Consider the following 27,000-nt stretch of genomic DNA (forward strand, 5'->3'; position numbering starts at 1 on the left):
GTTCATGTATTTTTATCACTTGTATTCATTTTATTTTGATCTTTTCCTGACAAACGCCTGTTTCTGTGGCATTTAATACCAGATATTTTATACTCCAGCCGTGTCCCTTCACCAGATCTCTTATTTCTTATCTACCTGACACAAGGTGGACTAATCTCACCTCAAGGCGAGGAGGAGGAGGAGGAGGAGGAAGAGGAGGAGGGAGGGGGCTTCACCATACGGATGAAGTCAATAAATAAGGAAAGCGCAGGCGACTGAAAGCAGGGGATGTTCCGCATTTCACATGTGAGCGTCCCGACATGTGTCGGTGTGTACAGTGTGTGCTTTGCAGCGGTGGTCCTGTAGAGAGCGGTAGATAGTTTTAATAAGTGGCCGCAGAGCCGAGCTCGCTGTACTGTACTGTACAGGAGCGGAGGGAGGAGCGAGCCGTGTAGTATTTCTTTTTTGGTTCTTTCCCTCCTGTCGTTGCAGCCCGTCCAAACGCTCCTGGAAGACAGCAAAAGGGGAAACAAACTACACATTTCCACGCAAAAAGCTTTGTAGGAAGGAGGTCGAGGAGCCGTGAGAGGAGGGAGATAATTTGACAGTGCGAGGCGCAGCGGCTTGGCGGAGGACCGGGCTCGGGGTGAGGGGGACGTGGAGCCACTCAGCGCCGCCGCGACACTTGTGCAGACACCCGGAGGAGAGCGCTGACTTTCTCCCGCTTCGTTTCCGCCTAATGCCCCGAGATCCAACCCGAAGTGGCGTCCGGGCCGCGTGGGGGTAGCCGACGGTAAGTGTCGTTATCGGGCTTTTAACCGACGCTCACACAGCGTGGTGTGCATGCAGTTTGGCGGTGCTAGCTTCAGTAGCCTGTGCTGGTTTGACAGATCAGATCAGCAGCCAAGGTACATACGGAGTTACTGTACAGTAGGCAGGGTCTAACCTCGTTGGTCTGGAGCCATTCCGCCACAATTGTTGACGCTTCCCCTTTGGTTCGTGGTGGTTGTCAATTGAACGGCAGCGCAGCCGGGATGGAACTGCATGGCGGTGCATTTTAGGTGTATCATGCCTGTACTGAGATCTGCACACAGGCCCGAACTTGGATTTATGCCTGCTGCACTCTGGCGCGCGCATGGTCCAATCACGCATGCACACTTGCACACAAACAGAGGCAGATAGACAGATCGATAAAGCTCGCCATGCACCCATGATAGACCAACAGGGAGCCTCTCAGCTCAGACACTTGACCCTCTTTGGGTCTGCAGAAGTCAGTTTTCAGTGCATGCAGACATAATTATTTCACTGATAGTCTGCAGGAAAGAGACCAGAGTCAGCTTGTGTGTGTTTATGTTTTCTGGGCTGTCATACATCTTTCCCAACCACGTTCAGCCTGTGAAGATTGGTCATTAACGTTATATAAAGCATGCGTTCCTGCAATACAGTCTATCATTGTGTGTAATGGTCCACGTGATGCTCACAGGCTGGCATTTAGGACTTAATTGGTTCATCTTTATTTTTGCTTCATGATTATATTACAGACTGCAACTCAGATGATAACTGTCTGATCTTGTCAGTTGATATGTATCAGAAATCACCAGGATCAGAACAGACTGTTCTGGAGAGGCACAACGTGCATTTCATTAAAACTGTCAGAGTCGGGTATTAAATTACCACAGATGCTGTGGCTCAGTACAAAAAATGGTGTGTTTTAGATGAACATGCCTGGTACAGCTCAATACAATAGGATGTGCTTTTGTAAAGAAAGCATTGCCCAGGAAGTTGCCTTGACATGAAAGCACTGATTTTACAGGAACTCAAATGCTTAATGTTGCCAAGAATCACTTTAATAATATAACCTGATGGCCCAAAGCCCAAGCTGCCTGCTGACAGGCAGCACTGACACTTAGCCGTGCATTCAGACCATGTGCAAATCTCCAGTGAAAATAATCTCAGTGCACGATTGATCAGCGCAGATCATTAACGTGATGGTGACAGTTTGTTTTGTGCGTTTGTAGCTGTTTGTGTATGAAGGTCTTCATCACCACTTTACAGCAACGTAATAATTAAATCACTCAACGTAACCGCTCTGCTCAGAGCCCTTTCAGAGTCTCGATTCTCAGTCACATTCGTTTTCACAGTAGTATCTTGCACTGTGCTGATAGAAAGTGACAGCCTAAAAGCTGTATGCTCTCGCAGTTGAATCCATCAAGCTGGCAACAGAAGCATTTCCTCCGGCACACTAAAGCTTATTTTGAAAGGCGGAGTGTATGTACCAACATGGTAACGGGTGAAAATTCTCAGCAATTCTGACTCTTAAATGTCTAAATTATTGCACTTTGGATGCATTTGCACACCTTTAAAAGGCCACAGTCTTATTTTACAGTATGAGGACAGTAATTCAGGCACAAAGCATCTTTTCTTACAGCCTTTATCGATGTAGCATCTTTCCAGAAAGGAAACTGCTTGAGCAGTTCAGCTCTAAGTTTAGGTGAACATTAAGGAGCTTTTTTTTTACACAAGGATATCGGCTTATTTATTCCTTCAAAAGTGCTTAAGTTCAAAGGTGTCTGGGAATTTACAAACACTATTATTAATAAATAATATGTCTGTCACTATTATGTAAATGTATGTGGTGCTAAACCACTGCGGAGTCTTGGGAAATAATACAAAAACAGGCTAAAACAAAGCTAATTTATGTCAGGTCAGCTGGTATGGCCCCAGATACCCACTGTTCATTAATCATTAGCCATCAGTTAAAATCGCAGTGTTCTCTCTCTGGGTTAATTATTAGCCCCGGACAAATCCACCCTTCAAGTTTAAAGATTTTCTCCAAGGGTACGATTTGAAATGGAGGGTGGGCTGCGAAGAGGTCAGAATCCTGTGTGGTCAAAGCAGCTCGTGGACAAACTCAGAAACATTTAGCCGATGCCCCCCCCCCCCCCCCTTTGTTTTTATAGTAAATAGTTTTTCATGCATAGAAGGAAAGCAAATAGGAAATACTGGCTTTGCTGCCCCCTGAGTGATGTAACAGTGTTGTACATGAGAGAACTCTCAGAGGGTGGATGGGTGTAGCCCCATGTGACCTGGTCTATATCCTCTCTTCTTCTTCTCTTCCTGTTGGCTGGGGCTCCTTTAGGGGGCCAGAGGTGACCTTCTTCAGTCCCTCCCAGCAGCTAGCGAGCGCCCCAGTGGGCCTCTCTTTTTGTGACCCTGTTTCTGTCTGTCTCTCTTCCTGGCCTCTTCGCTCTTTTTCCTTCTCCTTACTCTCCCCCCTCCCTCTCCCCGTCTACTCCCGTCCCCTCCTATTCCCCGTGGCGGGGCAGCAGTGCTTAATGCTTAGAAACATAGAGCGTTCACTTATATAACCTTGGCTGTGCAGCTGATGTCCTGGTCTGTATCTGCTGTATAATGATGTCAGAGCTGTCTAGAGAGGAAGAGGGCATGCTGGGTAGGCCAATATGTCAAGAGCTATTCCTGAACTGAGCGTGGTGAGTGGGGTGATCCTAGGATTTGCCTCCCACTTCCTCCCTTTTTGTCACTGTGTGATGGACATGCAGTTGGTTAGATGTTTGTTTTGTTCACCAGCTTTAATGGAACTTGTGTGAACGATGCGTCTCGTATGAGGGCTGTCCTCGACGTGGCTGCTCCTGAGGGAGCCGCTGCATTGTTTGCCCATATGTCAAGCTGAATACCTCAAGACTTGGTAACCCTGCTTTAGATCTTTCCGGCATTTTCAGACATACTGACTGGACCTCGGATGACGTTATAACTACGGGCCAGCAAAGGTGACATATTTGTAGCTTGTGACTTGCTTGATGGTGCCTTTTTTCTCTATAAATGCACATTCCAGGCTAATGCACAGGGAGATGCCTGTTATTCTCCTCTTTACTTTCTGTTTGACCTCAGACGACTCTAGCTCATCCTATAGAGGCCAGACCCCAAGGCGCTTTACCATGTTGTCTGTGTTTATCTCTATTGACTAATTAGATTATACCACGCATATGCTATGGACTTGTAGGTTTGTTCACAGGATCTATTCAGCCAGTGTGAATGCAGCCAACCACAAAATGTCAGTGGCAGACATGGGTGTCTGCACTGGGACTGGGATAATACATTTTGTGGCGTTGTACAGTTAAACCTGTGTTTACCAACATAATATATTTAGATGCTTGTTTTAAACAAAGGCATTTTTATCAAAGAGCAGTTGTGTAGAAATACCATTAATTTTAATTTCAGTCAATGACTGGCGTCTTCATGCATGAAAAGAGCGTTCAGATGACAAACATTAGGCGTCTTTGTCTGCATGTGCCTATACATCATTATGCATGTTATTAATAGAGACCCAGCACAAATGAAATCCGGATGACCTGCTGATGTGGGAGCACTGGTCACTGCCTTAGAGCCATCTGCTCCTCACAAGCTCCTCTTGTTCCATCAAATCCAGATCTGATGAACGAGTAATAAGACATTGCAGTCCAGAAATGCCAAACTAGGTCTGATGTAATTTAGAAACAGTGTCACCTTTACATAGTTTGCTCGCCAGAGAGCACTGACAAGTTGGTATTCAAACTGGAAAATGACCTACTTTGTATGTCTCCTGGTTAGAATTCTTTCAAAAAACAAATTCAAGGCATCTCTTTTTATTTTCCCAATGTTGATGTCAGTGCTGGCCTCACAAGTCCACGTCAGTCGGCCTGTTACAGGCCTGCAAATGTGGAGCACCAAGGCCAAGACCAGTAACAATATATGATAATTATAATGAAGACAAATCAGTATTCAATCAACAATTAGGAGTCAGTGTGTTGAAAAACAGGACTGACTTTATTAAAAATGTAACCTGAATGTCTGATTTTTCCTCAAAACTGTCTGATGGACTTTTTACAAACATGTATGATTCATATTGTTATTGTTATATTTTAATGCTAAAATTAAGTCTAGAAATAGGAAAAGGATGTTCAAGATTAATCTGAACAAGTTGAGTCTGAGATCATAAGAGCAGTCACAAAAATGACTGAAAACACTGCTTTAAACATTAAACTTCTCAAGGCGAGGCCACAAGTTTCTGCTCGTCAGTAGAGACAGTGCAGACGCACAGCAGCTGACAGGCAGAGGAGGCCATATTGTTCAGAGAAATATCAGCTGTTTCTCAGCGAATCAATGTTGATGTTATAAAAGGGAAGCTTAAAAAAGGGCAATGAGAATTCTGAGCTTTCATGTTTCATCAGGAGTCATTAATAACACCATCAAACACATCATGTCCAGGAAAGTAGTTTAAAAACACAAAGGGCGACCAGTTACTGCATACTGCTGTCAGAAGCTGAGTGCAATTAGCTGATAATTACAATAAGATAAGATATCACTTTATCAATCCCCCTTAGGGGAAATTAGGGTGTTACAGGCAGCAGCAAAAGTATCAGGAATATATAAAATGAAGATTGCACATGGCTTAAGTACAGTGTTTTGCACATTAGGTAAAAAAGAAATGTAACACAGTGTATTAAAAAAATATGCATAGACTTGATACAAGAAAGAAAAATCTGTAATACTGCTCAAGATATTACATGGATGGAATGAGAAGATGATGAAACATAAAAATCACATTAGCCTGATCAGCCACCACCAGTAATCAATGCAAACAAAAGCAAAAAAAAGCAAAAAAAAAAAGAGTGGGTTTACTGCGTCCTCTCAAACATTACAACATGCGTGTGTTAATACTTCCACTGTACAGTGATTAGCTGCTCCTGATTATCGCATAATATCAGTCGTTAGCTAACTGGTTAGCGGCTAATCTTCACACGATGGGCAAAGCCAGTGTTTGGAATTTTTGTAATTAAACAATCAGAAATGTTGATTATTATCTGTCAAATAATCATTTCAGCTGTAATTCAAAGCAGGACTTGTGTAATCACATCAAATCTGTTGGCGTACACTTATTATACTCTTCAAAAAGTAGCCCAGGTCAGCTGATATCTATCTGCATACACACGTATATGCACACACACACAGTATATCCCCTGTCCTGTGTAGCATAAAGGAAATTCCATGCTATTTCCTGCTGTTATATCTGGCATGCAGCGGAATGAGTGTGTCCTCACTGGCGATTCAAACGTCATTAGCCAAGAAGAATGAGGCTAACCTTACGGTGTGATGACGCAGCCGGCTCGTGTTGCATTGAGAGGCCGGTGAAGCCCCGCCGCTGATAAGCACGCTGTCGTGGTGATCGAGACAAGAGATTATCAGTGCGTTCTGCACACAGACCACTGGGGGTCCTGCTGTCTTCGAGGTGCTGGAACATCCCATCCCCCTAACACACAAACACACTCGCAGAACGTGACGTCAGCCGTCAGCCAACGCGCTCTGAGTTCGTGGCTTTCTGTTGGTGTTGTGCTTTTGTTGCCCCTCCCTTTAGTCTCCTCTGAGTAGGCTCAGTTTCGTTTTTTTTTTTCACTTGTTTCTGTTGAGCAGGGGTTTCCATGCAGATGGTTACCAGAGGCTCCCCCTTCTCTTTCACTTCTCTGTACCATTGAACCTTTGTTGCTCTCTGCTGCTCTCTGTGTCTTTGTGGCAGCCAGGCTCTGCTTCAGCAGCTTCCAAATCACCGGGGAAAATAATAATTTGTAAAATGGCCTTTATTGGCCAGGGAGAGTAGTGAGGCTGTTTTACACAGCCGCACTTCTCACTTATTAACACCAGTCAGCTTGGCTCTGCCCGGGTACAACTGGGGCCACTCACAACTGGCTTTTCATCAACGGGAATACTTGGCACCGAGGCCCGTGAGGTTTATTTTTGCCAGGGTGAAGCGGAGCACTTTACGAGGAGGAGTCCATCCCACATTTGCTGGCACTGAGCTGCTTTCACTCTCTCTGTGAGAGCTGCCTCAGTTTATGCAGTGGGATAGAAATTAAGTCACTACACATTTGCAGACATATTAAACAACCAGTTCCCAAGACAATAAAGTGGCTGCTTTTTTTCTACTGCGTCATAAACACTGAGTCGTTGTGGCGTACAGAGGGATTCCCTTCATGTGGATTTCAGATTAAACTGGCAATAACAATTTCAGTATCTGTGCCCCTGGGGCACAAGATAATCAGTTTATAATCAGGGTTCCCGAGAGGAATTAATGGGTGTATGTAATGTGTGTGGAATTGGAAATAAAAGTAGTAAAAGATAATTGAACATGTAAACCAAATTGATAACTGTTGCTCTGACAGGTTCATTGTTAGATTATTTGTGGTGTGCATACAGTACAGTGAATCATCTGTTACAATTTAATAATCGATTTATCTACAGATTAATTTCTCGAGTCATCGCCTTGTCTATAAAATGAATGAAATGGTAAAAAAAAAAGCACATCACAAGTTCTTAGAGACTAAATTGTTTGTTTTTATCCAAACCAACCGTCCAAAACCCCAAAATATTCAATTTATGATGGAATTAAACCGAAAAAAGAAGCAGATTCTCAAGCTGGAACCAGACAGTGTTTGAGCTGTTTTTTCTATCATTTTGATATTTTGATAGTCGTTTCAGCTCTATTATATACTACATGATATGCCCTATATCAGGGGTCACTAACAGGCGGACCGCGGTCCGAGTCCGGACCCGGACACCGTCCTATACGGACCCGGACCTATATCCAGTAAATTATTAAGGGACTTCAAATTTTGACGGGACACTTATATTTTAACCGGCGCAACTTTTCTAGTCTTTACGGCACCGGTTTAGCGGCTCAGGAAACGCACAAACCAATTGCATGCGAGTTAAGCCATCCCACGTGATGCTACCCAGCCAGTCGCATCTCTGCATTGCGGACGATAAACATAGCAACTCTGACTGCAGTCAGATGAGGAGTGAGAAGCGAACGGAGAAACGATAGAAAATTAGAAAGTTAGAAAGAACAACAAAAAGTGTGGAGAGTGGGAAAAGCGGGAAAGAAAGAGAAACTGTATAACTGTTCAGCTGTTATTTTCAAATTCGTTGAGACTGTTAAGATGTGAAAGTTAACAAAGAAAGAGGAATATTCAAGCTGTTGCTTCACTTTTACTTTTTCTAAAATTAAACACTTTCTTTTATAATGCACAATTTTTCAAAAAACATTTTATTTTCTCTATTTCATTTTTAAATTCAAATCTGCCTGGTTTAATGTTAAGTGACAATAAATACTGTCGAAATGTTTTTGAATTGTACTTTCTTTATTTGATCAGATGTTGATTACATGCAGATGTTGATACAACTACTAGGCTACTTCAGTATATATATCACACAAATCATAACGTTATGACATTATGATGTTCCGGACCTTTGCTTTAGGAAATTTTCTCTAACCGGACCTCTTTGAATTTTAGTTGAATACCCCTGCCCTATATTATATATGTGCTGTATTGTGTGTGTATGTAGTACACAAACTACTGCCCCCCAAAGGTAGACGAAGGCACGGCTGATGGCTTTAATGTTGAAGATGTGGTGTTAAAATGCATGTGATAAGAGACAACAGAAAAAAGTCTGTTGTGCTGCTTCCACTTGAAAATTTTCCACACTTCAACATATTATCTGCTGAGGTAATGAATAACTGTGAGCAAAGAGATGCTCATAAAACCCCACAATTAGAAATTTGGCTGCGACCCAAGTCCCACTATGGCTATTCTGCTCTTCCAACATGTTCTGTGCTCTATATAGGTCAGCATTTCATTACTGTAGGAAAAAAAGCCATGAGCACAGAATAGTTTGACCCTTTTTAATATCTCATCAGAGTGAGTTTAATGCTCTTTCCTTCATGCTGTTGCACATAAAACTTTACCAGGATTTCATTTTTCGGTTAAAAAGGGTTCGAGATTATCTTAAAGATCTCTGACAAAGTCTCCGCTGCTCGAGTTCCTCTCGAATAACCCTGAATCAGGAGCTGGATAAATGGTTGGCTATGCAGAAGAAAGGCTGGAGTTTTATTGCTCCCTGTTTTGTAATCTGTCATGCTTGAGGAAATTTGGATGGACTTGTTCCAGAGCCGGATGGTTTGGCAAGCGTCTATGTGGCTCCACCTCTTGGTCATTGTTTTTTTTTTTTTAATTGGGATTGGGGATAAGGCCACCACATGTATCAGACACCTACAGCACTTTTACTGCAAAATATCTGCATTATTACAAGACCAAAGTAAAGACCTCGAGTTACAGTCGGCCTTCAGAATAGAAACATGTAGCTTTTCATTAGGGCCATGACTTTCCACTCCAGTCAGTGTGGAATTACTGTCGGGAATGAATGGAGCTGTTATACTTGTTCTACAGCAGCAGCCTTTTCTTGTCAGACGTACCCCCACAGCCCTATTAGATGAACTCAAGTACTCCTGCATCGACACCACCCACCGTGCTCCAAATGTGTTCATTTGAACTGATTTCAAATGTGCCAGTTTAACTGTTAATAATATGGAAATAGACTTAGAGGTACTACATATATATATTATTTATTTAATTTTTTCATATAATTATTTTCTCAGCGTGTGACAGAAGCTGGATGTTACAAGAATGTGTCCATTAAGTTTAGCTATTTGAACCTCTTCATGGATTTAAGATAGCTGTTAACAGTTTATCACTTTTAGCAGTTTCAGTCATTTATGCATTACTTTTAGCTAATTATTTCCATCATTTTTTATTAGTTGTAGCCATTATTTCAGCTGTTTATCCATTAGCTTTAGCTAACTGTTTCACCTGTTTATAGGTTTGGCTAACTGTCGCAGCTCTTTAGAGTTAAAGCTGAACCTGTGTTTACCGTCGACTGTATGCTTTTCACACACTCTTAATCACCGAGGTTGCTCAGCATGTGAATATTCTTCTTTATTTGATTACTAAATTCTGTTAAAATTAGTTCAGATGCTACACGGTCTGTCCACATACCCCAATCGCAGAGGGGACAAGAACCCCTGCATGGGAACCATTGATCTAAATATCACTATAAAGTAACAGGACAAGTATGTCTTAATAGGATGTATCTGTACTGGTAATGTTTTTAATGATTAGTCACTGAAAAGGTATTTGGATTGTGCTTTCCTTGTTCAGGTTTTAATATGCTCAGTTATGACAGGTTGCTTCTTTCTAGCTGTTACTGCACACAGCTCTCCTATTAATTTAGCAAGCTTCCTCCTCAGATGGTGAATGCCCTAGATTCTGGTCACATGTCTGGCTCACAGTGGTCGAGACACAGCCCTGTTTGACGGGGGCACCGGGAGCGTGTGTGTCTGTAAGATATTCCCCTGGCTGAAGAATTAGACTTTGGTTTATGTTATGACTGTCTGTGAGGTCAAAGGTCACTTCAGAGTTTAGCTGGGCTTCTTTGAAGTGTGACTAACAGTGACTCACTCGCACTTTTCTGTCTGAGGGAACTTTTTCTGACATCACATCCAAACCTTTCTTACGTTGGAATCATTTGTGCGCCAGGAGCTTTGTTCCTTCCTCCCATTACTTTCACTGCATTGTTTTTGGTGAGAAAGTGAAGTCAGCAGACACTTGTTGAGTCAGGTCAGTGCATTAGTTGAAGGATACACACACACAGTCCTTTCCTGTAGTTTGACACTTACTCTGTGAATAATAACTGAGTCAAATAATTGAGCGATGATGATGGTGGAAGTAGTCTGCCATTATAGAACACCTGCAGGTGGGTAGGCTGCTGTTACCTTAAGCTCAGCACACTCACACAGTGGCACACGTTATTTGAGCCGATGCCAGTTTTCTTGCTATATAAATTTTATATCAAGATATTTCTGTCATTTGAAAAAAGTCTCTGTTCTTTGTGGACAGAATTTGTCAGAAGCAGCCACAACACCATCCACAGCAGCGGGTTAGAGGCAAGGTTCACCTGCAGAATCTTGTTAAAAAGGTGTCAAGTGACCTTTTTTTAATCCTAAGAAACGCTGCAGGCTTCATTTGCTGAAGCTCTCGCTCTCTCCGTCTCTCTCTCTCTCTCTCTCTCTGTCTCTCTGTCTCTCTCTGTCTCTCTCTCGCTCTCTCGCTCTCTCTCTCTCTCTCTCTCTCACTGGATACTAAACTGAAGATCTTTGTGGGTAGATAATAGATTAAACAAGCACAACACGTCAGATTCGGGTTTTTTAATTTGTAGTTTTTGATGTTTGTCTGACATTTTATAGGCAAATTAACAACAGATTAATCGATAATGAGAATAATCATTGTTTGCAGCGCTCATTATATGATACTGTTGATGAGTAATAAGTTGATTTTTCCAACCTAAAGCTGCTGAAAGGGATGGTTTAATGGTGAAACTGATTGTCGGGGTGAATCGATTGAAAGTGCCACCGTCTGTGCTGCTTAATGGCTAATTCTGTCTGATAAAGGATCATTGTCATTCAGGTGTGAGTGGTTATTTCTCTCATGGGTCAGAAAAGCAAACAAAAATTCCAGTCAGTCGTAATATGGAGTCACAGTACTTGTAGAGTCACATGACATAACAAATCTGCACCCAAGTATTGTGATAGTATCGAATCAGGGGATAAGCATTTCCTCCCAGCCGTACAAATCATCAATCATCTATGGCAGTATGAACTTAATGAACACGATCAAGCATATTTGAATTCTCATCCAGAAGGCTTCCACACAAAGGCGCTCTGTTATTAACACTCTCAAATTAAGCCTTTAAGAACTTGAAGTACTAGTTTATGTAGGTTATGTAAACAATCATTAACGTAACACTATAAGATCACCAAGTTGCCAACACACAAACTAGATACTGTTGAGTTTGAATGCATCATTAATCCAGGGATTTGCCCGGCGTTTTACCTGAGCCAGGGAATGTGTTTCATCTCTACCTGTTCATGCTGCTCGCCAAGTAAAGAGATGGATAGCTACGAACTGGGAGGTCCAGAATGCCAACTTAATGCCAAACGCCCTGCGGGTGTGTGTGTGTGTGTGCGCGAGTGTGTGTGCACGCGTGCGTGTGTTTGTCTTTTTAAAAGCATTGAGAGACTTGCTGATCTGGCAGGCGTGCACATTCCTCATCTGAGATGTTTCAACTGCAGCCAATCAGCGAAATCTGGCGTGCTGTAGACTCTGGTCTAAGTTGATTCAGTTTCTTGCTGACATTGAAAGTAACACCTCTTCTTTTACACACATACATGTGTTGGCATGTGGTGAAAGCGGTGCTGTTCGTCGATTCTTGCTGTGTGCATGTATGTGTGTGTATGTAGAGCTGTTTGTGTGAGCACTGTATTTCTGCAGCGTCTCCATGTGTTTGGTGTAGAGGACAGGCTCTAGTTTCCTTCGACATAGCTGGCCCGGTTAGCAGGAAACTCAATAGGCAAAGTGTGAAGCAATCACTCTGTGATTAGTGTACACTGCCGCCCTGCAGTAGCTCCGGCCCGTCAGCACTGGACACAGAGGTTCAGGGAGTTTGCATGCAAGTGTTGCACACCGCCACTCATACCATTGATATGCATGCATGTACAAACAGGCATTCACACATCCCACAATCACACGCAATCATGTTCATGAGCACATGCAGGCAGCTATTCTTAGCTAAAATGTTGTCACTCGAGATATAAAAAAAAAAACGACCCTGTGACGAACGCGTGCTGCATTAGAGACTCAGGGTTTGCTCAGTTCTGTCCATAGGAATGCACACAGAGGGACGTTCAGTCCATTCTGCAGCCAGCAGCCTCCCTGTGTGTGCAGCTCTATCTGAACCGTCTCCAGTGAGTGTGTGTGCTTTGCCCGACAACAACTGTTTGATTTTGTTTAATGCGAGTTGACAGTGAGTGGAGCACTAAGCTGCCCGCAGTCCTGTATCACTGGAGCTACTTCCTCTATCAAAACAATTATCTGTCAAGTCTGTCAGTTAATTACAACAACATGTTTTTCAATTATTTTCACTTTCATTTTGACTCGTGGAATTTTTCTTTGCTATGACGAAATTTTACGAAGGTGTGAAAGTGAAACAGTCAAAATAATCAAACTGGTCTATGGAGCATTCATAGAAGTGGCTGGATGGAGGCCCAGGGTGACTGACGAGGGTGTCAAGCTGGCCGGCCCCTGAGAAGAGGCTCCAAATGCTGCTTGTGTTCTCTCAGTTGTGTCCCTGACCCTTGTCCAGGTTGGACACGCTCCAGCTGGTCCCCAGAGCGAGCTCTCCCTACTTTCACATCTGTAGTCCTCTTCTGTGCCAAAGCAGGCAGCGCTGACCCTGCTGGTGTGTCAGAAAGAGAGAGAGAGAGCGAGAGAGCGAGTAGCGAGTAGCTAGCACACAGGGAGAGAGGGTACATGGATCATGTGTTGACTGTGAGTTAATGTATTCTCTGTCTGCCTATTTGTGTGGCTATCATGTGAAAGTACATTGTTTACAGTCCATTGCTTCCCCTTGTCATTCCTGTGTGTGTGTGTGTGTGTGTGTGTGTGTGTGTGTGTGTGTGTGTGTGTGGGCGTGTGGGCGTGTGGGCGTGTTAGTGTGCTAAGCACAAGTGTGCCGGCAGAGCCTTATCTGACACGGGGGGGATTAGCTGTCCGTAGGTGACCCCTGGTCTCCTCTACCCTCTACCTGCCGAGGTCTTTCCACCTGTTTTTCCACAGATTGTCGCTCGACTTACCCCATTAAACACAACTGATGTGTTCTTGACGTTCCTGTTCATCATTTCCTGAAGCATGTCTTTGGTTTAAGTTTAGTTTTTTTAATGTAGTCTAACTCTGGTTTTTCTATACCTGTTTGACACTCTTTCAGTAATAGTCATTCAGTGTGTTAACATGCACCGATCGCCCCCAAATAGTAGTTGTTCATTGTTGCAGGATGCATATTGTATGTTGTTGTTATTGCTTATTCACAGGAAACGGTGCAGCATGTAATCCAGCGTTATTTAATCTCACTGATGTCTCACTGTTCACTCTCCTGCAGCTGCATCAGAGCTGTATTAAGTTACTGCTCATGCAAAACCGAACAATAACCACTGCTGCCTCTCGTTAGAAGTGTTCAGCCGGGGTCACCTCAGAATCCTGAGACGTGCAGCGTGAAACCAAAACTTTGTGGCGCCAAATCACCCAGGACTGGAATCTTAAGGTGAAAGATGAAGTAAACAACCGATAAAGTCTCCATATTTGCAACACTATCAATCAGTTATTTTGATAAAGCTGCGATACAGAGAAGGCTTTGTTTTGACTTGTTATGCATTTTTCAGACTGAAACACTGGAGGTGAATGGAATTTAGATCGTGTTGTAAAATAACGCTTTAGGTCAACAACGACAGTCTACCTGGAAAATGCCTCGTCTAATTTGCATGAACTGCCCCTTTAAAGTTCACTTGCAGACATAAAAGGTAACCTCTCACAGTGAAGATGTAGTTAAAACATGCAGATACACAGTCAGATATAAAAATGCATTGACTACTATATATAACGCTAAAATGCTAATATGCACCAATGCTACCAGGGTATATGTCTCCTCAATACTGTATGTAATTACACTTAAGTTTATCCATCGTCGTGGCCCATTTTTGTCTTGACAATTGTGCCAACTGATTTTATTATTAGAAACAAGCGCCAGTGTATTTCCAGCGAGTGAATAATTGATTATTGAACTGTCTCTGCTGGAGCACAGGCCTCTCATGCATGCTGTCGAACACATACAGCACATGTGCCTGCCCCGCTTCGGGTGCACACACACAAACACACAAAGTCCTGTAAAAGCCCACCCAGGGACTTTCAAAGCGCTGTCAGTTCAGGCACAGCGTGGTCTGTTTTCTCCTTCCAGTTATTGCAGTGCCATACTGTAGATCAGGCTGGGTAGGTGGGTGTTTGTGTTTTAAGTGTGTAGGTTTGGCTCTGTGGCACTGCGTTTCATAGAAGTTCCAATAAATCTGAGTCAGACGGCTTCTTTACTGTAGATTAGAGGAAGGAAGGAAATTAGTGAGAAAGGAGGGGAGTGAGAGAGCGAGAGCAGAAAATGGGTCAGACATCTGAGAGCCAGGCATTCATTTTTCTGCAAAAGGTGTCAAGACATTATCCAATTGCACCTCTTTTTCTTCTTCTTTTTCATGCCTTCTCTGTCTTCCCTGTGTGTTTTTTTGTTTCTCTCCCCACTTTCCCCGGCCAAGGAAAAGTGCAAAGAGAGGAGAGAGTTATTATGCTTGGCATGTCTGCAGAGGACGGGCTTTAATTTGGACACGGCCCAGCTGATCAATCTCCACGTTGGCTCAGTTACAGCACTGTGTGTGTGCATGCGTGTTTGTCTGTGTGTGTGTGTGTATATCTGAGACCACATGTAACATCTAAGCTCTTAAAGTATGCAAACCAGCAGATTGCTCTAAAAGTAAGGCACACTGGATTAATCCTGTGTGGAAATGACTTATTCCATACACAGAGCCGTGGAGGAACAATGAATTGGATTAGAACTGAAATGAGCATTAATGGAATACATGCCGCTCTCATCTGTAACAAAGTCCAAATAAAGGAAATCAAGTTTATTCTGTGTAAGACAGTCTGAATGGGAGCGTCAGCTGAATGCCTGGAATGGGAATATGGAGTCCTTTAGGTGGCACATCTGACATGTGTGATATTAATGTGTCAGGGTAGATTGTAAGCTGATTTAGAGAGGAGCTCTCTCACACACAGATGAACACACATCTACTCTCATTTACACTTAAGTAACTCAGGGTGATTTGCATAATATGCAAACAGATGGATGTGATTCAGCGGGTGGTTTGGCAAAGCGTCAGTGAGCCTGCAACATTTCCTGTTTGAGGCCTTCCCTGGCATGGAGAGCACTTAGCCCACGTCTATTAGAAAGTCCTAGTTGTAGTTGTATGACAGCAGCTCTCAGAAACGTACTGCAGGCAGGATCCCCGCATAACTCATTCATCAGTCATTCTTATTTTGCTGTAAAAAGACTAGGAACAATAGTTTTCTCAATTGTTTGTGAAAAATGGCTGTTATAAGTTCCCACTGCCTGAGGTGACCTCCTCAGATGTCTCGTTTCGTCTGACCAATAGTCCAAAACCCAAAGGTACTCATTTTACAATGAAAAAAAACACAGAGAAAAACACAAAGGCCTGACACTGGAGAGGCTGAAACCAGCATTTTGTGGCATTTCCTCTAAAGAAAAATGGCTAAAATGATGGTTCAGTGATCAAAATAGCTGCAGATTTATTTTCTATGAATCGACTGATCGCTGCAGCTCTAGAAGAGAAAGACATGTAGAAATATGCTGAAGGGACTAAAAGCAGGGGTTTGGTCCTCAACATACAGTTCAGTTTCATCTGACAATGGAAAGGCTTGACGTTGTTTATAATATGAAGCTTTTTGTCAAACAGCTCTGTCCCAAACGTCAGATTTGTCTAATAAGATTAACAATGGCTGCAGTCGAGTTTTGGGAGATGCTGTCATTTTACAAGAGAGATTTTTTTTTTATTATTATTGTGAAGATTAAGCATCAGCCTGCCTCCAAAATGCTGGTCTGCAGGACGGGCATAGCAATGTGTTGGACATCCTCTGTCAAAGCCGCAGGGAAACAAAGTGACGATGCTTCATTAAGTACAAACCAGATTTGCATGAAAGGAGATTTTTTTTTCTTGATGAAATAAACAGAAAGGTATCTAGAATATGCGTTTCATCAGCAGTCCTACAGAAACTGTCCTGTCTCTCACTATTAAGAGGATGACGGCAGAGCAGATGAGCAGGCTTATATAAATACCATAGTGGCCTGAATATAAGAAAACCTTCCTTTTTTAGACTTGTAGAAAATAAGAGAAACACCATTACAACAAGGTGATCATCAACTTTTAACACGATGAAGTGTTAAACAGTCATGCTGCAGGCCGCTCATAGTTCTCAGTTTGAGCATTTCAGAGAGAATCAGCATCGCATGTGGACTCAGCTGTTGGTCCTCATCCTTCAAGTCTTTTCTCTTGTAAAAATGAAACACATGGTTGCTTTGAGCAGACCATAAATCTCACCTTTTGTGTAGCCTGTCCAAGAATGCAGCCAGTAATACTGTGGCATTCCTCCATCCTGCTTTTCGCTCACGTACTCGCTCAGAAGTGGTCGAGAGAAGTTGGATTTGTACGAGCGTCCTGTTGGACTCGCCACCTTGTGACGACACACTGTGACTTTGTTTGTGTGTTGATTCAATCCGCTGCCCTTTTCTGCAAGAAAGGTCCAAAGATGTTTTCCACCCGTTTCCACTCACAGAAAAAGATGTCACCAGCGACGGGCCTGCTGGCAGATGGTGGAAACGTGTTAGCTTAGCTACGCTGAGGCTACAAACAACCCAGAAATACAAAGCTGCCCTAAAAAAACTAGCATGTATGATTTTTCAAAATACACTAATTTGCTTTCTTTGTGACAGTGAGATGAAAAGATTAACAATAATCTCTTTTCTGTTTATTTAATGCGGGAATGCAGTGAGAGTTAGGCTAGCTTAGCATAAAGGCTACAGGCAGAGAAACTGGTTTAGCCTGGTTCTGTCCAAAGTTCAAAACAGTGCATCCCTCTAATACCTCTGAAGCTCACTAATTAAAACAATGTATGTCACTGGTTTTTACTCGTACACAAACAGAAATAATTGCAGCGCATAACTCCCCCTAAAACCAAACCCTGTTTATTTTTACGTTTCTCTTTTGTGTTTTGTAGTGTTTATGCCTGTCTGGTGGATGGAACGTAGCCAGAAGCTAAATCTGGTACAAAGACTCTCTTCTCTTTGTTTGAGGTTTTTTTGTACGTGGTCCCTGACAAATTATTTATTCAAACAAGAAAACAAATGTGTACATATTTAACAAAGAATATGCAATGAATTCACTGGTGAGCTTTATTTTTTCACTTTGGACAGAGACAGGCTAGCCTGCTTCCAGTCTTTATGCTAAGCTAGGCTAACTGTGACTTACCTTGTATTTGACAGACATGAGATTGATATCAATGCTATGGTTTCGCTGTTTGGACAGAAAGCAAATGTATTTTGAAAAATGTTGTATTATGGATTGTTGATGGCCTGAATGTGTTTTTCTGCCATGAGGGACATTCCAAATGACAGACAGACAGACAGACAGACAGACAGACAGGAGGTGTCTCGCTCAAAAGAAAGCCAACCAGTGGATTTCCCACATTTTAAACTGTTCCTTTAAGTAACTGCCTCAGCATGTGACTTCATTTGCAGAAAACATCTGGGATGAAGTGGGTTCACGTCTTATGTTCAGAATGTGGTCACAGTCAAAATTGGCTTGAAGGAACAACGAATCTTCTTTAATGCCTCTAAGACCCCGCCGGAGGGTCCGTGCCTTAATCTGTATGACCATCTGCTGAACTTTGAAATCATGTGTCAGCCTACCGGTTTGGATATTTGGTGTTATGCTCTAAAGCTGGTCACTGGAGCTCGTGTGTAGACATGTTATGTCATAGATAAAGTAGTTAAATCTCTGTTTTGGTCCATCGGAGGACAAAGTTGAGGAATGTTGTTTCTGGTTTTCTGTTCCTCCGTCTGTCCACTTCCTGTGTTTTCTGGTGACTGTTAGTGATCACACATCATTGCTCAAAGGCAGGAATATTAATGAAAATGTCATCTTGTATTTGCTCAAACAAATGGCTGAAGTGAGTCTGTTGTCTGAACAGAGCGATCGCTCGTCTTCTTGAGGACTTGAATGGCAACAATCTGACTCATTGATGTAAAGATGTCATGGCATTACCCACAACAATAACAAGTTTGGCTAAAGCAAAACTAACATTACTCCACGGTGGGGGAGTTGGTTCCAGCAAGGGGAGTGACTTCAGTAGTGTGGAAGTGGTTTGATTAAAAAAAGATCAAATGCACAACACACCATGGCAATATGTAAGAAGTGCAAGAAGACTGTAACAACAGAAGGAGCAAAACAACAAACTGACTTCACCTCCGCAAGCAGACGAGGTCGAGTGTGAGTGGAGCCACAGCTGATGTGAGCTCAAGACCAAGCATCCAGACGAACAGCTGAGCATCACATCACCGAGTCTTTGTTTAGTTCCACTCCGTATTTTGTCAGAACGACAAGATTACCATTATTGCAGAAATACCTGAAATATTGTGATTTTATTTTAGGGCCCCAGGCGCACATGTGGTGTGACAAATGCAGCTGTGATAGGTCGAGTGCAGAACAGGGCTGGGTATCTTTTGAAGCTGTTTGACAGTAGTGCAGATAAAACACAGGACTTGTAGTACTTGTACCAAAAATACTTTGATACCTTACTTTGATATTTAATCTTAAATGTTGTTAAATACAAACAGCATGACAAGAGCTTTGCCTGAATAAGATACTCTAATACTAGCAATTTTTTATGGAAAGCAGAATGTATCTGATCAAAGAATAAGTGAAGAAAATGAGTCTGTCCAGACATCCGACGGCAGCTTTCGGTCCTTGAATTGGACACATTATGGTCTGTATCACATAAGTGTTGATGCTGTGATCCTGGTGCTGAAGAAGATGCTTTTTCAGAACAGGACAGAATCATTACTGCACATTTCCTGTTTGTAACACTAACCCGTATCTCTCTCTGTCTGGTTAAAATAAAACAGAGCATATACTGTAGATGGGCTTAAGTGCTGTCAGGTTTAACCCTGCCTCCAAGCAGCTGGCCCTCTTATCTGTCCCGCCTGTGCCGATGCATATTTATCCCTCCCCGAGTGGCTGAGAGCTGGCTTAGCATATGGATTAGCCAGAGAATCAGATGCATGGCCACACCGAATCACCACAGCCAGGAACGAAACCGGTGTTGCTTTAAGAGACGTTTACCGGAGTGCTCGATCTGACTTATGGAAGAAGTCAGCTGTGGAGTTGTGTCTCAGTGTGTTGGTAATGATTCTAAAGTACACAACCACCCTTTAACAAATCATATAGGTCCCCTTAGTGGAGTGGATTCAGGCTGAGTAATCATTATGGAAGGGAGTGCTGAAACCCTTTGACCTCTCCAGTGCATTCTGTTAAAGATTATAGATCCTTTATAGGCTTCAGCACCTCAGAAACAGTGAGGTAGCATATACTTTGGAAGCTATCGTAGTAAAGTTACTTCAGGTGAGACGAGGTGTACAATATTTGCAGTATTTGAGTATTTACATACGTTATTTGGATACAGTATAAGGATACGAGCTGACGCTGTTTGCAGCCTCTGTGGACAGGAGTGGAACATGTATTGTACAATATGTACTATTTTGTGCAGTTGTCCCTGAACTGAACGGCAGCTCCTTTCAGCTTTACAAAGTCCCAAAAACTCATCAAAAGGTTGCTTCTTTCAGGCAAAAGGGAATGTGTTTGGACGTGATGGAAGCAAACCATACGCTCATCCAGTGTCCCCATAAAATATAATAGATTTCTGCTTACATGGAACTGCATTCAGCACTGAAAGCTGTCTTTGTTTTCTCTTTGAGGGCACTTGAAAACATTTAATGACATCGCAGACTATTACTAAATACTTAAACTGGCAAAAGACAAGTTTTTGCTTTAATGTATCAGTATGAATTAAATGTTGATTGCACAGTGTAATTATTATAGAATGACACCATCAGACTTCATATTGGCTCCCAAAAAGTCTCGCTTTGATTTTGCAGTTTTGTCTGCCACCGGGTACGATCTCCAGGGAAGATCCAGCCCATCCAGTCCGGCTGGCATCGCTTCTGTCTGCTTTCATGTCTCCATTATAGACATTATAAACTCGCTTTTTCTCCGAATGTTTTCTTCTAATCCCCCCTCCACCCCGACGCCAGCCCCTGCTGTAGTTACCTCTTTGTGCAAAGCAGCACTCAAACTATGTTGTTACTCCGTATGAAATTCTGACAGTTTTACTTCAGTAAAACGTCTTTTTCTCTCATTTCCAAAGTGCCGTTGATCGTTTCTTTGCAGATATGTGGAAACAAATGCAGTGTATCCTGTGCTTTTGGTAGTTCTGAGGAAAGTGATCCACTTGCCAACAATTCTAACTCTTGGAAACGCTGAGGCACATTGAAAAGTCGTCTCTCCCCACTTTAAGATAAAAAGCACTTTAAGATGAATGTGCTAAATGGCAAATGCAGAAACTCTGTGAAACACTGAAACTCATCACCTGCACGGCTTCCATCTGCTGACTTTGATTTGTGAGACAAAGCATGATACCAAAAGGCCACTAATTCCATTCCACGCTTCTTTTGATAACGCCGCCAACAAGCAGCCACGTTTATGTGCATCCAGGAAGAATTATTTCATTATCTACTCAGCGTAAGATAGGAGTGGCCTTAAGTGTCCGTCTGCCAAGTCGGGTGGAAGGTGAGATTGTTGCGGTGTGACTTGGCTGAATGTCATCAGGTAATGATACAACCTGGAAAACTTAATCTCGTGTGCCAGACGCAGGATGACTGTTATGTCATGATATTATGTGTTTAATCAGTGGTGACTGATGTGTAGCTGCTTTGTACTCTTTTCTGCTCGACTGTATACTGCTTTCCAGTCTTTCATTGATATAGTAGATACGTCCAAATACATGCAGTATTGATCGAAACAGTCATCAATGTGGATGAGTCCCCGCCATCACTGAGACCAAATGGAGCATTTCCAGTAAGAGAAAGTGTCTGACGTGGACATGTGCTGCCCCTGTGTTCATATGAGAAAACGGCTTCCGTGTCTCTGCTGTATATTCAGGATGGAAGCACGATGCTCCAGTCCAGCTGCCTCGTAAGGTCACGTGATTTGGGCGGCAGGGCTGTTTATCGCGTTCTCACATGACCCCAGAGTGCATCTCCGCTGTTCTCTTTTGGAGCCTTAAAGCTTCAGTTTTGAAAGAAAGTTACTTTTATTGTTTCGAGTCTTTGGTCTTTATGTGTTGTCTCACGTGAGGCAGATATTTTAATAATCAAATGTGACGAGGTGTGTCACAGTATAGTTGCTCTGAACCATTTCTTATCTGAATATACCCAACAATTACAATACTGTGATATAAAATGTCAAAACACTGTGATAAAAGATTGTGGCCTTATCTCCCACCGCTATACTACACTATCACAACACTTCACAATGATTGCCATCAGTTATAATTACCATTTAAGTAAGTCATGTGTGTCTTTTTGGTTGAATAAATGCTTTATTATAGTTTCATGGTTTGACACCTCTCAGAAGCTACTGCACCTCTGCAGCTGTCGTACACAGACGTCCAGTGTCTCTGTCAGTGTAGGTGTGTTGTGGGTAACTTGAAGCAGGTTGTTGTCTGGGATAACATTGAACCAGCAGAAGAGCAGGAGATTGTTTTTTGACAGCTGTATCAGTTTATTTCCTTATTTCCTGCTTAGACTTAGCTTACTCTTGTAGTGGACAGTCTTTACATCCCCAACTGATTATCAGACTAAAAAGAAAAGGACTTGAAGAAGTTGAAAGTCGTTACAGTTGCATCCCTAATCTCATTGTTTTTATCTTTGCTGATACTTATATTCATGTTAATGTGTGTATACAGAATGTTTGTGTGTGAGAAACCACAGACGTGAAACAATATTCAATTTGCCTCCACTGGTCACTCTTTTTGATCCGACGCAAAGAGGCAGATTTTGGTTCTGTTCAGTTTAAGATGATTGAATGTGATGTGCAATGTAATATCATTTTCTTCAAGAGGACAGAGTTATTGTGAAGAATAGAAAAAATAGTGTATGGTTTTGTTTTTTTTGTTTTTTTTGAAGTTAAAGGGATCGTTTGGCCTTTTAAAGTGGGGTTATATGAGGTGCTTGTCCACGGTCAGTGTGTGAGCTACAGTAGGTGCAGTGCCATCTCCTGTAGGTAATACACTGGCTGTAGATGAGGACCTCATGTAACCCCACGTCAGACCCCTAAACTCACCCTTTCAGGTCTCTGCACAGGTATGCCAAGCATGCATGCTCTTTCTCAGCAATGATCTACTTGACATTCACAACAGCTATGCAGCTTCGCACCTTCACAACTGCATTTCTCATCTTCGTCTTGACGATATTTGTTCAGGTGTGACTGCTAATTACTCACTTTTTCTGCCAGGATTGTGACAACTTGAGTTGAGGCGTGAGTGATAGCCAAGCTGTCTGATTAATATCGCCTGCAGCCTTTCTTTTATTGTAGTCCTACCTCTCGTGTGTGAGTAATAAGCCCTGTTACATGCAGAGTTAAGTAGCTGAAGAGATGATTAAGGGAGTACCTGCACCAAGCAGGAATGCCTTTCCATCCATGCATTCCTGATCAGAAAGTGTACTCCTGGCCTTTCCAAAGTCCAGCACGATCCATACTATAAACTTCCTTTGATTCTTCTGGCTGGTCTAAGCCTTAAGTTAGACACTTCATTTGGCTAAAGGATTAGACTACTAAGCCTTTTAGTGGTAAGCTGGTCACATGAAAATCTAACATCGGTTTGCATCGACAAGAAAACCTTGCACCTCCTTCGGGGATTTTCCTCTCTTGAACTCTGCAACTCCTCCCATGTCATCCCTGACTTGGCAGTACATGCATGCATCAGTGGCCATGTGGATTTCCTTGTGCAGAGCTGCGGCTATCTGTAGGATTTGGCCGACTCCTGTCTCGCAGGATCCCACTGTAAGCCTTTTCACTCTCCGGAGTGTTTGGCCTGGTTTGTGTTTCTCTTGTTGGCAAAGATATGAAGGAATCACAGATTGTCTGTTCTGATTACAGAGTTCCATGAGACCTGTGTTGGGAGAAGGACTGGGATCCAATGTAAAGAGACAACACTGAAGTTAAGACAGCTGACCACCGTGGTAAGAAATGTTTTCATAGCTTTGCGCACACGTCCGGAGGTTGACGTATTTGCTGTTAAGTCACTCAATATTCCTCCTCCTGCACATACTTAATTAACTGTGAACCTACTTCAGTGGGGTCTTTGAGTGTATAGTTACAGCGATACCCCGATAGTGTCACAAAGTCAAAAGACTGGTGGGGGGGGGGTTGTTTTTATTCTTCCATGCTGGAGCACAGTGTCCTATTTCCACAGGTGCAGATATCAGATTTTGTTTTGTAGGGGATCCTGCATGTACAGTATATCTGAGCTGTGCAGCATATGTACAGCTCACTGACATGTTTGTCAGCTTCCCACGCGCTTTGCCTGTCAAAACTGCCTGGTAAATTGGAAGATGATCAAAAATGCAACATGGATTAGTGCAGTATATACCAAAGAGTCTCTCTCAAGAGCTTTTCCTCTTGTTCCTGGTTTTTGAGCTGCACCAACCTTCATTTAAAACACTGCATGTCAGAAAACGTGTCATAATCACATACCTTTCCACACATCTTTGAATGTGGATTATCAAACAAATCACACTTTGAATCTTCTGTAAAATACTTGGTTTCTGATCTGCCTTATGTTCTCTGAAGCTTCCCTCACCTTTGTGCAGCAGGGATGAACATGTCCACATCCCTGCACTTCATGTAGAAGACTGAGAAATCACTCAGGGCTAAGAAGACTCGCATTAGCCTGGTGCTCAACAGTCAGCTGCTTTCCTGAAGAGCATCTTGCAGAGTTTTGAACTTGCACTTTTTCCTGTTTGTCATTGTCGTTATCCACAGGCTAACATGTGGTGCCTCGCTGACAGGTCAAACTTTTGCTTCACAGCCGTGTTCATGTTGACTGATGATCCTCTTCATATTGTATTTTTATGCTTTATATGTGCAGCCAAGGTCTGTCAATGCATGCTGCATTGACAGATGTGCAGCAGTTGTTGTCAGGGTTGGGGTTTGGTATTGCGGTTCTGAATGTAATATTGAAACCATTATAGGTTAAAAAGAATAAACTCTGAGATCTGTAATCATTTTTTGTTGGCTAAGAAGGCAGAAGCAGTTTAGACATAAATCTACAACCTGAAAGTGAGATGAACAGTTGGTTAAATACGCGTCTGATGCACTGACATAACACCTGCAAACACATTGAAGTAACAGGTGTCACTGACTTGTGCCTACCTTGCTTTTTTGGGCTAATTGCTCCTCTGGACTGTGCAGTTGAGGAGCAGATAAATGATGGATTTGATTTGGATGAAAGCTGAACTGGGAGATTCCAGCAGAAGAAAGCTGACGTGCCGCGATCGTGAGATTTTAACCACAGAAGACTCATTGAACTGCAGAAACACAGGGTTTCATTTTGGCCTTTGGCAAGTTACTTTCGGCTTGGAACATGTTTCTCCAGGCTCACGTACTGTATGTGAATGTGCAGGGGTGTTTTTAGACATTCGTGTGGCTGTTTCTTACATAAAATCAAGTTTTCTTTTCTGTTTCAAACCTGCCTCTGCGACCTACAGCTACCCGAAGCACCCCTCGCTCTGCAAAGACGTTAACATGGATTTCTGAGTTATTTTTATGTTGTGTGCAGAACAGCTTAATGTTAGCAATCAGCCTACCTTTGTAGAAGGCGAGTGCATGAATCAAAACAAAGTGGCTCCTGTCAGAGGGATGACAGGTGAGCGTGGACGCTGCGCCGACACACCGAGCCGAGCCACTCCCCGCACAGCTGCCATGCCCATCAGGGGAATCACTCTCCCGCTCTGGCATACACTCCCAAACACAAACGAGTACACACACCCCACCTGGGCACACATTCACGGACGCAAATACAAACATGCACACACATAATCAAATATGTACAAACATCCACATGCTCGCAGACAGACAAACACAAACACACACAGTCTCACACACATTTGAATTCATACACAGATAATCTCTGAGCTCTGCTAACATTTATCTGCAGGCAGGGAGCACTGGGGATCCGTAAAGCAGGATGGGCAAACTGTGTGTGGGCTTGGAGCCAGCGGTTGAATTACTTTTATTCTCTGACAGTTTGACTCACCACCTGGCTGGGTAATCCCAGCGCACGCTTTTGGACAGCTCCTGTCCTAAACCTCAATTTCAATTTGAGTGAATTGAATTTCTCAGATGGCTATTCAGGCCCTGCCTGGCGCTAACCGGAAGAAGTAAGCTTTATGACCGCTAATGCTGTGCAGCAGAGAGACACGGTGACATTTAAAATGAAACCATTACAGTCCGACGGATATGCACGCAAGCTGTTGCTATATTAATGCTCTCTCTTTTTCTGTTTGTGACATTTGCTTAAGCATTTTTCTTGGTAATCAATAACCAAATTTAATAACCAGCCTTGAGGCTCTTGGATGTCTAGACAGAAGAGAGTACTGGCAATTTTGTTTTACTCTGCAAAGAAGCCAGGGATTAATTAACATGCTCCTAAATGGCATTTCCAGGAACTGAGGAAACAATAACCGAATAATGATGCTGGCTCATACCAGGTGAATTAGTTTGTCTTTGTGGGGCTTAATTTGTGGTTGTCTTAATGCTCTGATAGGTGGCTTTACCTGCGTGGTGGCCTGGGGGTTTGGCTGGGTCGCAGTGCAGCAGTGGAGGCGTGGTGCTGTAATGCATTGGGCTTTGTGTAGTGAAGGGCAAGAGGCTCTCTGCTTCCCACCATATGGTTTTATTGCAGTGCAGGATAAACAAGATGCAGCTGTAATGTTAGGTTGCAGCATTGTAGAGATAGAGTGGGTGGTATTTTATGAAACTGTGCGGTTTCTTGGACAGCTCTCTCATTCACTGAAAGGAAGTGGTTTTTGACTCCTCTCAGCAAAATACAAAATGTTCCTCTTTTGCAGCTCTGTGTTGATGCTCTGTTATTTCATTCATTCTCATGTGATCAGAGCGTGGATTAAAGACGGGCTTTGTTTGGGGTCAGAAGGAAGGCTCAAGCTGAAAAGTGCAAACCACGGTTGGCAGAGAGTTGAAAGGGTTTGTGGTGTAACCTTTGATAATATTGTCCCTCACCTCTCAAGGCTGTTTTTCATTTAATTGGAGTTGAGCAGAGTGCAACCATGAAGCTGAAGTGTAACTTTATGATGTTTCCAACGGCTGGATGTGTTTGCTTCTTTTAAACCACATTTCTACGATTCCCTGTTTGTACTGGGAGTAATCCACCTCCAGAGTGATTGAGAGGTGGGAGGCATTTGAACAGAATGGTCATTGATTAACTTACTGTCCATCAGCTGATTGATGAATTGACCAAAGTACGTTCAAGTACGTGTCCGTCCTTCTGCTTTTGTCGA

General features: G+C 42.8%; 1 protein-coding gene across 1 annotated transcript in view; it reads left to right on the plus strand.

Moving 5' to 3' along the window:
• The first annotated feature begins 382 nt into the window (after nucleotides 1-382).
• Nucleotides 383-27,000, plus strand: part of LOC143339030 (thyroid hormone receptor alpha-B) — a 130,869-nt gene continuing 104,251 nt past the window's right edge. The window contains exons 1-2 of the mRNA XM_076760008.1: nucleotides 383-772; nucleotides 23,582-23,664. The gene's annotated coding sequence lies outside the window, so the exon portion shown is untranslated. The remainder of the gene's footprint in view (nucleotides 773-23,581; nucleotides 23,665-27,000) is intronic.

Source organism: Chaetodon auriga, chromosome 20 (assembly GCF_051107435.1).
Source record: "Chaetodon auriga isolate fChaAug3 chromosome 20, fChaAug3.hap1, whole genome shotgun sequence".
NCBI classification, from domain to species: domain Eukaryota; kingdom Metazoa; phylum Chordata; class Actinopteri; order Chaetodontiformes; family Chaetodontidae; genus Chaetodon; species Chaetodon auriga.